Raw genomic sequence first — 12,110 nt, forward strand, 5'->3', positions numbered from 1 at the left:
GCAGCAGCCTGCTTGCTTTTCTCCTAGCCTGAACCCTTGGCGTTCAGGGCTGGGGGTGGGGGTGGGGGGATTTTAGAAGCTCATATTTGACCGGGGCAGGACTTTCCAAGAGTATAAATTATTTTTGTCTTCCGGGTTTTATTTGTCCATGTCCAGGGCAAAGACAATTGAACAGGGCGGCCCTTCTGGAACCTGCGGAGGGTCCCCACCCTGCGCCCGTCTCCCAGGATGTGTCGGGTGGTGTGGAGGGGGTGTTTCCTTCAGGCGCAAGCCGGGTATTTTTTGCAAACTTTATTCCCGGGGGTGGAGATGATGGGGAACGCCAGACGCCCGGCGGGAGCGAGGCCCCGGGAGGAGCCAGATCGCCGTGTCGGCCCGACACGCGCCACAAGTGGTTCGCAGAAGGAGGGAGGAGCGCGGCGGCCCGGGCCAAGAGGAGCCCGTGCTTCTGGAAGTCACCCTTCCTCGGCCCCGTGTCCCTCGTCCCCCCGTCCCTTCCTCTTTGCCGACGAGAGGAATGACGCCCAAGCCCGAACCGCCGTGCGCACGCAACCTGGTGGGTGGACGCGCGCCACCAACACCGCCGCGACATCGCCACCCGGGGAGGACTCCCAGGGTGGAGGGCACGGCCGGGACGGGGACGAGGGGGAGCCCGCACCTGGGGCGGCAGGTGCGGAGGCGGCGAGCCGGGCGGCGCGTGAGGGGCGCGCTGGGCAGGGGGCGCGGGCCGGGGAGCGGCGGACGCGTCCGAGCTCCGGGCCGGGGCCGGGCGGTAGTGTCGGGGGCTGGCGGGCGGGCGGCCGGGCAGGCGGGGGACGACGGCGGCGGGGCGCGCGGCCGGGAGGCCATTTCCTCGCGGCGCCCCTGGGGGAGCCCGAATGGCCTGCTCCCGGCCGCCACCGCCGCCGTGCGAGTCGGACCGCCGGGCGGGCCGGATGCAAAACCAGGTCACCGGTTGGCAGACGCGGCGCGGAGGGGCGCCGGGGCCGGAGGAGGGCAGCGGCCGGGAGCCGGCCGGGCGCGCGGGCCCGAGAGGCGGGGACTCGGCGGCCGGGCCGCGCTCGCTTCCTGCGCCTATAAAAGTGGGGCGGCCCGGGCGGGCGGCGCGGCCCGGGCTGCGGCAGCCCCTCTGCGCCCGGGGAGTTGACATTCTGCAGGACTCGCGCGACGTCCCGTCGCCGGCGCTCCCCGGGACCCCGCCGCCGGGAGGAGGGGGCGGAGGAGGGTGGAGACTGCGGGGCTTGGCCAAGGAAGGCGCACATCCTCAGGCGGGCGGCCGTGACGCGGCGGGGATTAACTTTGCATGAATAATGTGAGTGCGCTGGGGAAGGAGACCTTCTGCTCCCGGGCTCGGGCAGCGCCCGCAGGCGGCCTTCCCCGGGCAGGGGCGCCCGACCCGGCAGGCTGGAGAACACCGGTAATTTGGCCGGAGGACGGCGCGGAGGCGGGGGTGCGGGGGAGGGGGCGACGGTCCCCGCCGTCCGGGGGGTGGGCAGGAGGGCGACGGGGTTGTCGCGGGAACCACACAGGGTGCGAGCGGCGATGCCGGGCGCGCACGCGCGCGCGGGCGGGCGTGGGTGGGGTGTCAGCCGCCCTGGTACCCGCCTCCAGGGGTTCGCGCCCCGCCTGGGGGTAGGAGGTGCCCTCTCCGCCCGGGCACCGCTCGGGGAGCCGCGGCGTGGGCAGCGGCGGAGCGGGGCGGCTGGGGCGGCGGTGTTCCTCAAACCCCGAGCCCGGCTGTTGACAGCCTCCTTGTGACATGGAGTTTGGCATCCTCAGCGCCGAACCGAGTGGAAGTTTCCATGATGAGGAAGTTCTGTGACACGAGGGTTCGGAAAAGGTTGGCAGACACCGGGGCTGGTGGTGGGGCGGGGGTGTGTGTGTGGAGGCGGTTTAAAGGGACTGTGGGTCCCCCATCGCCCCTGTTCTCCTGCCCCGGAACTCCGGGCTTTGAGAGGGGACCGATCCTGCGGGTGGCGTGCCCTGGTGCCCGTGCCTGGCGACTTGGCTTCTCCCCACCTCCCCGGGGAATGGGGGGCGACGTCGCTCGCCTCCCGGTTCGCGCTTCTTGCTTCGCTTCTCTTGACGCAGCATCTTCCCCTGGGGCCCCTCGAGTCGGTTCCGGTCCCCGAGTTGTGCCAGCTGCACGGTCGCCACCCCACCCCGTCACCCCTCGGAGAAGGACTCATTGGGGGAGTTTTTACTCCAGGTGGATTTGGCCCTTCTCGGCTGCAGTTGTCATTTGTATTTGCCGGCGACCATTGTAGGCTCAGTATTAGTGCTAATTCTTAAGCCTTCTGATTTGTTTTAATGGGGGCGGGGTGAGTGTTTTGTTTACAGAAGGCTCAGTGTATAATTTTTCCCCAAATGGGAAATTTTACAGGAAGGGTCTAGAAGCATAACAGTTCGTGAAGGGAGTGAAAGAGAGACAAGAGTTTACCTGGGCAGAAAAGCGCAGACTCTACGTCGGCCCCGCTCCGCACACGTTGAGAGTTTGTGAAGATTCAAACACTAATAAGCCCCATCAGTAAATAAATGAAACAGAGTCTTCCCCTTAGCATGTTATTGTTCTTAGGTGCCAGTGAGAGTCAGTTTTAAAGACCCGTTTGGAAGTTCAAAAAATTAAGCATTCCTTGGACAGCGTATTAATACCAGAGCACAGAAGTTTCTGATAGTATTGGGTGATGCAGACCTGCTGGACAATAGCTTTGCCTTCTTTTAGTTTCGTATGCGTATTTACATTTCAATAATATATAGCATGCTGTGCATTGCAAGGTAATACAAATTGCGTTTTAGTCAAAATATTCCATGATTCAATCTGAATAGTCATGGTGAGGGATCTGCTCCCTAATTGATTTCTGCTTACCTCTTTTATTATGAAACAAGTCAGGGACTAGGAAACATGAAAGAAAAAGGTGTTTTGATGAAAGTTATTTTGAGCAGTGGACGTTTTCAGGAGTTTTCATGCCAGTTGGCTAAGCGTTTTAATTGACTCCAACAGAAATTCAATACTAAGCGATTTGTTTGGGCTGGGATATGGGATATGGGAAGGTATTGGTGAACAATCACTTATTATTTGTGCACGTTGAAAAGCTACTATCAGAATCTTATTTTTAATGAATTTCAAAGTTTTATTATGTATTGGAAGTGGTATTATCTGCTAGTAAATATGATTTGCTTCTCTTTTCCAACAAGTGAAACTGAATTTAGCCCTAGACTTTTTTTTTTAAATGAAGCAATTCCTGTTGGCATTACAAGGCAAAGGCATAATTTTATTGACATTGGAACATTATAAAGTAACTGACCTTTAAAAGAGGAATAAACATTCCATTTTCCCCCCTTTTAGATTCTTTGTAGTAAATCCTACCACAGAGATGAATTAAGGCAACTTCCTTTTCATTTAGCATCTTTGGGGAAAGGAGATTTCTTAAAATGTCCTTAAGAGCAGAGAAAGTTGTGGATCCTTTTCCTTTCCTGGGCTTTTTGCAGTCGTTTGAAGCACAGGGTGTGTGGACCCACAAATGGGATTGCACCTTTCTTTTTTTAGTAAGCTCATCTTTTTGATGGAAATCAGAGTAAAGGTGATTGGTTTCTTCAGCTCCTTTTTGTCATTTTATTGTAAGATTATGTGTTACTTCTTTAAAAAGCCCTCCCCTGACCATTGGGGCAGAGGCAGCCTCCCATTCCTTCTCTAAGCCATGGCATTGTTTTTTGCTTCCTTTTTTTTTTTTTTTTTTTTTCCTTCCTTGGTCTTATTTTCCATCTGAATTGTTCATTTCAGTTGCTACTTGTTGAGTACCTGTCTGGACTATAGAGTCCTTGAGAAAAAGAATCTTGACTGTCTCGTTCACTCGTGATTCTCTGGCATCTTGAACAGTGCTTGGCACACAGTAGGTGCTGGATAAATCTTTGTTGAATAAATAAATGGTTGTGCCCAAACACTGTGTTCCAAAAAATACCTGACTAAGCATCTAACTGGGTACCAATTGGATGCGCCAAGATCTGTGCCTGTGTATGTGTGTGTGTGTGCCATGTATATATGGTTCGATTTTTATATCTCTCTCTTTTTTTTTTTTTTTGGATACGAAAGCTAGCCCTGCTCTATGTAGTGACAACGCAGAGAGTTATTTCTGTGAGTTCTTCCTGGGGGCGTTTGCCTTGAGTACATGGAAATCCTCAGCAGCAGTTTGTCTTACATGGTACCTTGATTCCCTAAAGACACTGACCTTCAGCTCCCTGGGTTTCATCAGAGTCTTTATGAGTTGCAGAGGCATTGTCAGTGCGGAGAGTGAAATTCCAGGGAACAGACATCACTGGGTGATAGCGATGCCTTCTCACTCAGCAGGTTCTGGTGGTGCCTTTGGCCTTGGCAGCCCTAAGGGGACCAAGGGCATGTCATGGTATAGCTGGTCTACAGAAGTAGATGTTGGGGAAGGGGTGAACGGGACTGTCAGGAACCAGCACAAGATAGAAATATCCCTTGGTAGTAGATTAGGAAGCAACCTAGTGGTTACCCTATGGGTAAGTTACGTCCGCCAACCTCTCCCCTTTTCCCTTTTCTGCACTTCATGAACAGATTCTGAACCTGCTGATTGTGGGAAATAGTTCACTATCTGAGTTTCCAAGTGACCGAGGTATGACACACAAGGGGTCATCTTCAAATGAGCTATTCATGGAAACTCTTGTGACAACTGAAACTAAAAGGAAATTACAGTTGATGGTTCTGGCCATTTGTTTTTGTTTGTAGAGTATTGGCTTCCAGAAATGTGTCTCAGTAAATGCATAGTAAAAATCCCACAAAGTGATGAGACCGGTAAAAATGGCAAAGGAAGAGAGGTCAAAATCTTGTAGAGGAGTACAGATAATCAAACTGAAATCGTAAGTGCTTATTGCTTTTCAGTATTTAATTTAGCTCTGAGCTTCTCAGTAGCCAAGTTAACAGATGCAAATGCAGAGTGGAAGCATTGATGTGGCAGGTAGGCCTTGAAGCTGTAAGGATGGATCAGATAACATTTGTAGAGTGCTTACCATGGTACATGGCAACTAGTATATGCTCCTGTGGAATGTGAGATCATATAATGGCCAATACTTGAACTTCATTTCTACGGAAAATGAAGTAAAATTCTTTATATGGTCAAGTCTTTTACCAACCCTCGAGGGAAAAAAATGCAGAAGGCCTAGTAATGGAAAGTCACCCAGTGGGACTTTTATCTTTGGGGGTCTGAGGTCCCATTGCCCCGCAGAGGAGATTCGGGTCGCCGTCCCCTGTGCAGAAGTAGAGCTCAGAAAACCTAGAGGAATGAGTGGTTAGCATGTTCTTTAGGCTGACTTCCTCAAATATCCAGTATCTCTGCCAAGCTTTTAAACTGGAACAGTCTGGGGGATGGGACAGCCAGGTACTTGAAAATGACCCTATGGCCATAAACCTCTCTCAATTGGTGGCCTCCATGCTTTGTGCTTTAGCCTGTACAGTTATCACCCTGCAGGGCAGTGTGTTTGGTTTTGTTTCATTTCTGTCTTCCCCTCTGAATTGTGGTGATGGGCTATGGGTTTACTCATCCTTGACTTACAGCACCTAGCAAAGGCTTTGACACATGGGCACAGGGAGAAGCTCGTTGGAAGAATGAATGAGAGGGGGAGAAGGGGAGACGCTTCTCTCTCTTTTCTGATAGTGTATCAGGTGTCATCTTCTGTCTTAGTTTTGCCCATTGTGAATGTTTGCTGCCTGGATTACATTGTATGTCCATAGCACAGCAGGGTAGTTTGCTAGAAGGGCTTGCTCTACTGTCTGAGCTGGTTGAGCAATAGATGGTGAACTCCTTGCTTTATTTAAAGTCATTTTCATTACTTGATTTGATTCCTCATTCAGTCTACAAAAATTTGTGTACCTCGTATGTGTCTGGGCCTGCTTTTGAGGCTCAGTGTATAGCCTAGTGAGCTATGAGACAATATGCATATGTTAATGCAAAGGGATTCTGAAGCGGTCTCCACTGTGATGGAATGGCTATGCCTATCGGGGTCCCTCACATGGCCCCCTAGGTGAAATAAAGTTCTTTTAATCTGAGGATGTGATGGTTTTGTGGGTTTTGTCGCCCGTGTGTATTAGCGTAAATTGCAGTGCGATTCACCCGGGACTGTCTTGGGATTCATGCGGTGTGGGGTTGAATACATTTAAGCTGGTGAGTCTTCTGATTAAGGGTGTTCACTCTCCACCTTAAGTTCCCAAAGTGTTAGTCAATTACAGCATTTAAGCAAATGGGGGAGGGGAGACTATCCAGATCACTGAGTCACAGATAACCTATTTCTATATCCTCCTCTCGGGAATCTGGCCAACTGACAGTGAGAATCGTGATCTACATTTAATGCTAATGTTGCCTGTCCATACTGTCCTAATTTCCAGGGACTTTGGATCTTTATGTACTGGCAGCTCTTCCTGTGCGGTACTATTTTTACTGAGTAAGAAACTGAGCTCTGCTGTGAACTTAAGTATCTTTTTCCAAATGGCAAGTCAGGAGAGCCTGGAATTTGGACCCAGGAACCTTGACTCTGTCCCAGGAAGCATACTGTAGCCTTTTCATCATGATAGACACTCTAAAATATACATATACATATACACATACATATACATATACATATGTATACGTGTATACAACACATACAATAATATGTATATCATGATATGCAATGTGTATATAACAGTATAGTAATACGTATAATAACATATGCATACATATGTGTGCCTGTGCCTACGTGTGCGTGCGTGCTGAGAGTGGACTGTGGATGGGGCACATATAACAATTAGGAAAGGACTGATCTGAACTAATTACTCATTCAACTTCCTCTTTCTAATAAAAGAGATCTTAAGGATTATGCCTTCTCTTCTGGGATCAAGAACGTAGGGGTTTATTCAAAAAGTCATGAGTGGTAACCTGATGAAAGCAAAAGCTTGGACAAAGGAATGTTAATTGACAGCAGGTATGTCTTCTTCATCTGGGAAGTACACTTGTGTGATTCCTCTGGAGACCCAGGAGTGTTCCTGATGAGGAGAGTGGAGAAGACAGTCCTGGTTTTGGTGGCAGACTGTATGATTGTGGCATCCAGGGCCCACTGAGTATGCTGACTCTTGTGACTTGTGTTGTTCCGTGGTTCTCAAGATGGTTCAGATGTACTTTCCCCTCTTTTGTTTCTCTTAAGGCTCTGTTTTCCCAGATTTCAGCCACGGTTGTACAGAGCAGGTGCTCAAAAAATCATGATTGATATTAGCAGTCATGACATTCCTGGGTTCGGGTTAGCTTTTTCGTGTTGCTCTTCCATATGCGGCAATGTCTCACCACTTGCATGTCCGTACATGCAGAGTCTGCCTCTGTGACAAGTGCGTGTCATGTTCTCACATACAGTGAAAAAGGCACTGCTCGTCTCTGGCGTCAGCTGTGGTTCCCATGGCAAGAAATGCCACAGTTATGCTGATGTCCCCAGCTACACATCCTGTCATCACTTTTAGGCCTTCTCCCTACTCCTAAATGTTTCGGCAGATCTTCATCAGATTTAACTTTTTATTTGTTACTCTATGGGAAATCCCGAGTTTAACAACTTAACGCAAGCATTCTCAGAGTCTACTTTTATGCTTGTGTGCATGTGTGAATCTCCAAGAGGGAGAGCAGGTACCAAAACTTATTGGGTCAGCATATTCTTTGTGTGTGTGTGTGTGTGGTGTGTGAAACCACAAACGGCTAAAGTTCAATGCAGAAGGTTGTGAGGAATAGTTCATAGTACTGCACTTAAAAAATTGAGTACAATTTGTTTTAACTAGCCCCACAGCTGAACCTTTGTACTCTTCTGTAGAAAATCTATCAGTTTGTATTCAACACTGATTAATGCCGCCATTGTTGAAGTGTTTGTGATTATGTAAAAATCAGGGTAAATTGCTGTTACTTCAAAAATATTATAATCATAAAATATATCTTTCCTTGACCTCATTTCTGGTATTTAGATACATTAGTTTATGTAAGACAGAGAATGGGTTATTTCTGCCATATATGTTTTTGTTTACTTTTTTGAATTTCACCTAAGCTTCATTGTAATTTCTACCCCAGGCATCTGGAAATCTAGAATAATGTATTTATATAGGAATTGTAGTTACAACGGGGGAAGCATAAGGTTGTATATTCTTGTATTATTTGTCTTTTAGATAATAAAAAGAAACCAGGGGAACCTTATACAGGAAATCTTTTTTAAAACAATTTAAGTTATGGCCTATGTGGATGATGAACATGTCAATTTATCCTGTAGTATAGTAGTTGTAAGGGACTCTTGCAAAAATATAATGCTAGGCATTTGGCTTATTAATTTAATCTCACACTATAGATTCGTAAATGTGACGTATTGCTAAGGTGAAGGCATCGTCTGGAATGTACTCTGCGTGCATTCATTTGCTGTTAATTGAGAATGTGTGTTCAGATTTATCTTTATTGAAGTTGTCACGAAAACCAAGGCGTAAAATAAGGAAACTTGCTTCTTTTCTCCTGGAATCTGTCCATCCCTCCACCCATTCATCCATCCATTCCTGCATCCATCCCTCCACCCATCCATCCATCTTATATGCACTGGGCATCTACTGGGTACCAGGCTCTATAGTAGGTTCCAAGACACCATGGTGAACATTTAAAAATCCTTGCTGTAGAGATACTCAGAGTCTCCTGGGTCAATCAACAGGAGTTAATTTAGTGTAGACCAGTGTTTTTCAGCCTCTGAACTATTGACATTTGGGGCCGAATAATTCTTTCCTTTGAGGAGCTGCACTCATTACTGTAGGATGTTTAGCAGTATCACTGACCTCTACCCACTAGATCCCAGTAGCTCCCCCGACACGCCAGTTGCAGCAAGGAAAAATGTCTCCAGATATTGCCAGATGTCTCATGGGCAGTAAAGTCACCCCCACTGACAACCACTGGTGTCGAGTTAAGAACCAGAGCTGCAGAGTGGGGATGTGTGGATTCATGTCTTGGCTTCCCCTGGCTTTATTACACTTGCTCGGTTTCCTCATCTATAACATGTGAAGATTAAATGAAATAGTGTAGCACTTGACCTGCAATTCAGTGTTCCTAAATATTAGCTATTCCTAGTGGTGGTAGAATTAAGGCTTCAACAGTTACAATCAACTACAATATTGATAAGTTCTGTGATGGAGTAAGTACAGTGTACAGTGGGGACCCATAGTCCGGAGTGGGGAGAGTTCTAGGCAGTAAGAACACCATATACAAGTGCATGAAATGGAATAAAAGTATGAAGCATTTGGGAAATTGCAAGGAGCTTAGTCTGACGTGCACAGGGCAATAAATGAAGCCGTAGGAGCAGGTAGAAGCCACATGATGAAGACTTTCCAGACCAAATAAGGAAGATGAACTTTATCTTGACAGCATGGAGAGACTAAGGAATGGTCAGCACATCAGATTTTTATTTTAGAAGGGCTCTTTGGGATAGGTCTTGAGTGGGACAGAGACTGGAAATGGTGAGCCCAGTTAGAAGTTCTAGAATAATACACTGAGAGAGGATGGCTGCTAGAACAGAGGCAGTTATATGTTGCTGTGAAGTCTTTGGGAACAGATTTCCTTTTCTCCAAGATGTGGCAAATTTTTTAACATTTAATTCCAATAAGGCATATTTTTAGCAAGCTGGCTCTACATTTGGGGGAATTTCAAGTTTAATTTGAAAGCAGATTACATGATAGGTTCTCTTTAAAGTGTTTTCAAATGAAGCTTAATTTAAAAACTATCTCACAGCCTATTTGTCGCTGTTATTACTCAAGGATTTCTCTGCTCTTAAGTGCTGATTTTTCTAACTGATAGGGATTTTATTTCTTTAATGATCAAAATTAGAGATGGGTGGAGAGTATGAATCCATGAATGAATGAATGATAATGACCTTATAGAAATACCACCTAATTTAGAATAAAAATATTTTGGACAAGTCTCTTCACTTATCTGAGCTTTCATTTCCTTAGTCATGAAATGGTAAGAGTAGATAAATTAGGTAATTTCAAAGTTATCCTTAGTCCGGGCATTATCAGGATTAACTTCTTCATATTGCAAATTTTAGTTTTTAAAAATATTGCAAAATATTTTACAAAAGTAGACTTGGAGTCAGAGATAGCCCTACCTGGGGTAATATAAAGTCAAACAATGATTTCTTTTCCTTTTACATGCCCTTAGCATGATGACTTCTTATCATTGTTTGGTCTTATTTCTTAGTAATCCCAAACAGATTTTCTACAAATATTTTCTATAATAGGCCATATAATAAATATTTTCAGCTTTTCAGGACTACTCAGCTCTACCCTGTAATGCAAAACCAGCCATAGATAACATGTAAGTAGTCATGGCTCTGTACCAATAAAACTTTATTTACAAAAACAGAAGGTGGGTTGTAATTTGCTAACACCTACTAGCCGAGCAGAGTCCAATAGAAATATAATGTGAGCCACATAGGTAGTTTAAAATTTTCTAGTAGCCATGTTACAAATGAGTAAAAAGCAACCAGTGAGTTTGAACTCAATAGTATATTTTATTTCATCCCCAAATTATTAACATATAATCAATACGAAATACCAATGAGATATTTTGCTTTTTGTATTAAACCTTTAATACCTGGTATATATTTTACACTTGTAGCACATCTCAATCTTGACCTAGCCACATTTCAAATGCTCAATGGCCATTAGTGGCTAGTAGCTGCTGGAACTGGGCAGGACAACTTTAGCCTTGAAAATCTATCGTTCTGTCAAATTCCATGCAAAAATAAATTGTATACATTATTTCAAGTGATTGAGACACTTAAGTTTTTCTTGCCACGTATATTGGTTAGGAAAACACTATCTACACTTTGAAATAAAATTAAAAATGCACGGGAGCTAAAGAAGGTAGAAGTTTATCTTTCACCCACGTGAAGTTGAAAATTGCGGTTCCTGATTAGCTTGGGGACTCTGCTCTATGGCGATTCTGAGGAATCCTGATTTCTTTGGTCTTGGGCTCCTCCATCTCCAGCTCAAGGCTTCCAAGGCCATGTCCTCACTGCATCAGACCCCTGAGAAGGCAAGAGAGTGCAGAGACACACCAGCCTCCTAACTGCCTCCGCTTGGAAGTGACCCAGAATCATTTTGCTCTGATTCCACTGGTGAGAACAATGCCGTGCTCCCCTCCCGCTGAAGAAAGCAGGATGGGAGATACAGCCCCTGTCTCACAGCTGCTTTCCTGCGATGCCTCCGTGCTGTAGAAGGGGAAGGGGAGCCGGAATATTTGGTGGCCAGTGAACTGTCTTTGCCACCCTGTGTAATTCTGTTTTTCAGTTCTTCTGAGGCTCTCCTCACAGCACTGTCTTCGTACTTTTGGAGGCCCTGGCAAGTGATGGAAACATCCCGATAGCAATGACATAACCCAGTTCTGGGTTTTGGTGCAGTACCACCCTCCTAGCTGACCCAGTTCTGTTTCCTCACTTCCTGCTCACTTTTACGGGGTGGCTCATCATTAATCTGGCTACACCCGGCTTTCCCTTTTAGTCTTTGATCATCGTTTTGATTTTCTTGATAGATCTCTGTGGGTCATAACATGTACATAGTGTTGGGAGTTTACTGATCAATCCTGGTGTAACTGGCACATTATGAATGTGCTGATTTTTTTAAAGGAAGCTAAAATTTAAAGTAGAGCTATCAGGAAGCAGAGGGCAGAGCCGATTCTTGGTGTGTTGACAGAGGAATTGAAGCCCTTTTCCTGGAATCATTTTGCAGAGTTTTAGACAGTTTAAATAAATGGCTCATTACATAACGTCTTGACTAAAAATAGCAATTTTCCTAGTATTTATTCTACTTATCATTCCTTACTACAATGGGGAACGCTCTTTTTTAGTCATAAAGGATATTTGCTTGTTTTCTTCCCAAATGGTAAATGAGCTTGATCAGATATTCAGCCAGTTGTATAGAAGTGCCTCTGGCGAAGGAAATGTTAGAGGGGCATGAATAATAAAAGTGAGGTAAAGGAAAAGGACAAAGAAGCCCTTTCCTTCCAACGTTGTGAAAATGTACTTAATTATTATTAAAATGTCTTAATCTTAGAGTAGAG

At 46.1% G+C, this 12,110-nt stretch overlaps 1 protein-coding gene across 5 annotated transcripts in view; it reads left to right on the plus strand.

Annotated features, from left to right (window-relative positions):
* The first annotated feature begins 437 nt into the window (after positions 1 to 437).
* THRB (thyroid hormone receptor beta) overlaps positions 438 to 12,110 on the plus strand; it is a 396,926-nt gene continuing 385,253 nt past the window's right edge. Inside the window, exon 1 of one of the 5 annotated variants that reach the window (XM_032630404.1) lies at positions 438 to 556. The gene's annotated coding sequence lies outside the window, so the exon portion shown is untranslated. Of the gene's footprint in view, positions 557 to 1,301; positions 1,418 to 1,670; positions 1,841 to 12,110 lie in introns of those variants that run through there. The other 4 variants (XM_032630405.1, XM_032630402.1, XM_032630408.1 and 1 more) reach the window with 4 other exon arrangements.

The sequence above is a fragment of the Phocoena sinus genome, chromosome 4 (genome assembly GCF_008692025.1).
Source record: "Phocoena sinus isolate mPhoSin1 chromosome 4, mPhoSin1.pri, whole genome shotgun sequence".
In the NCBI taxonomy this organism is placed as follows: domain Eukaryota; kingdom Metazoa; phylum Chordata; class Mammalia; order Artiodactyla; family Phocoenidae; genus Phocoena; species Phocoena sinus.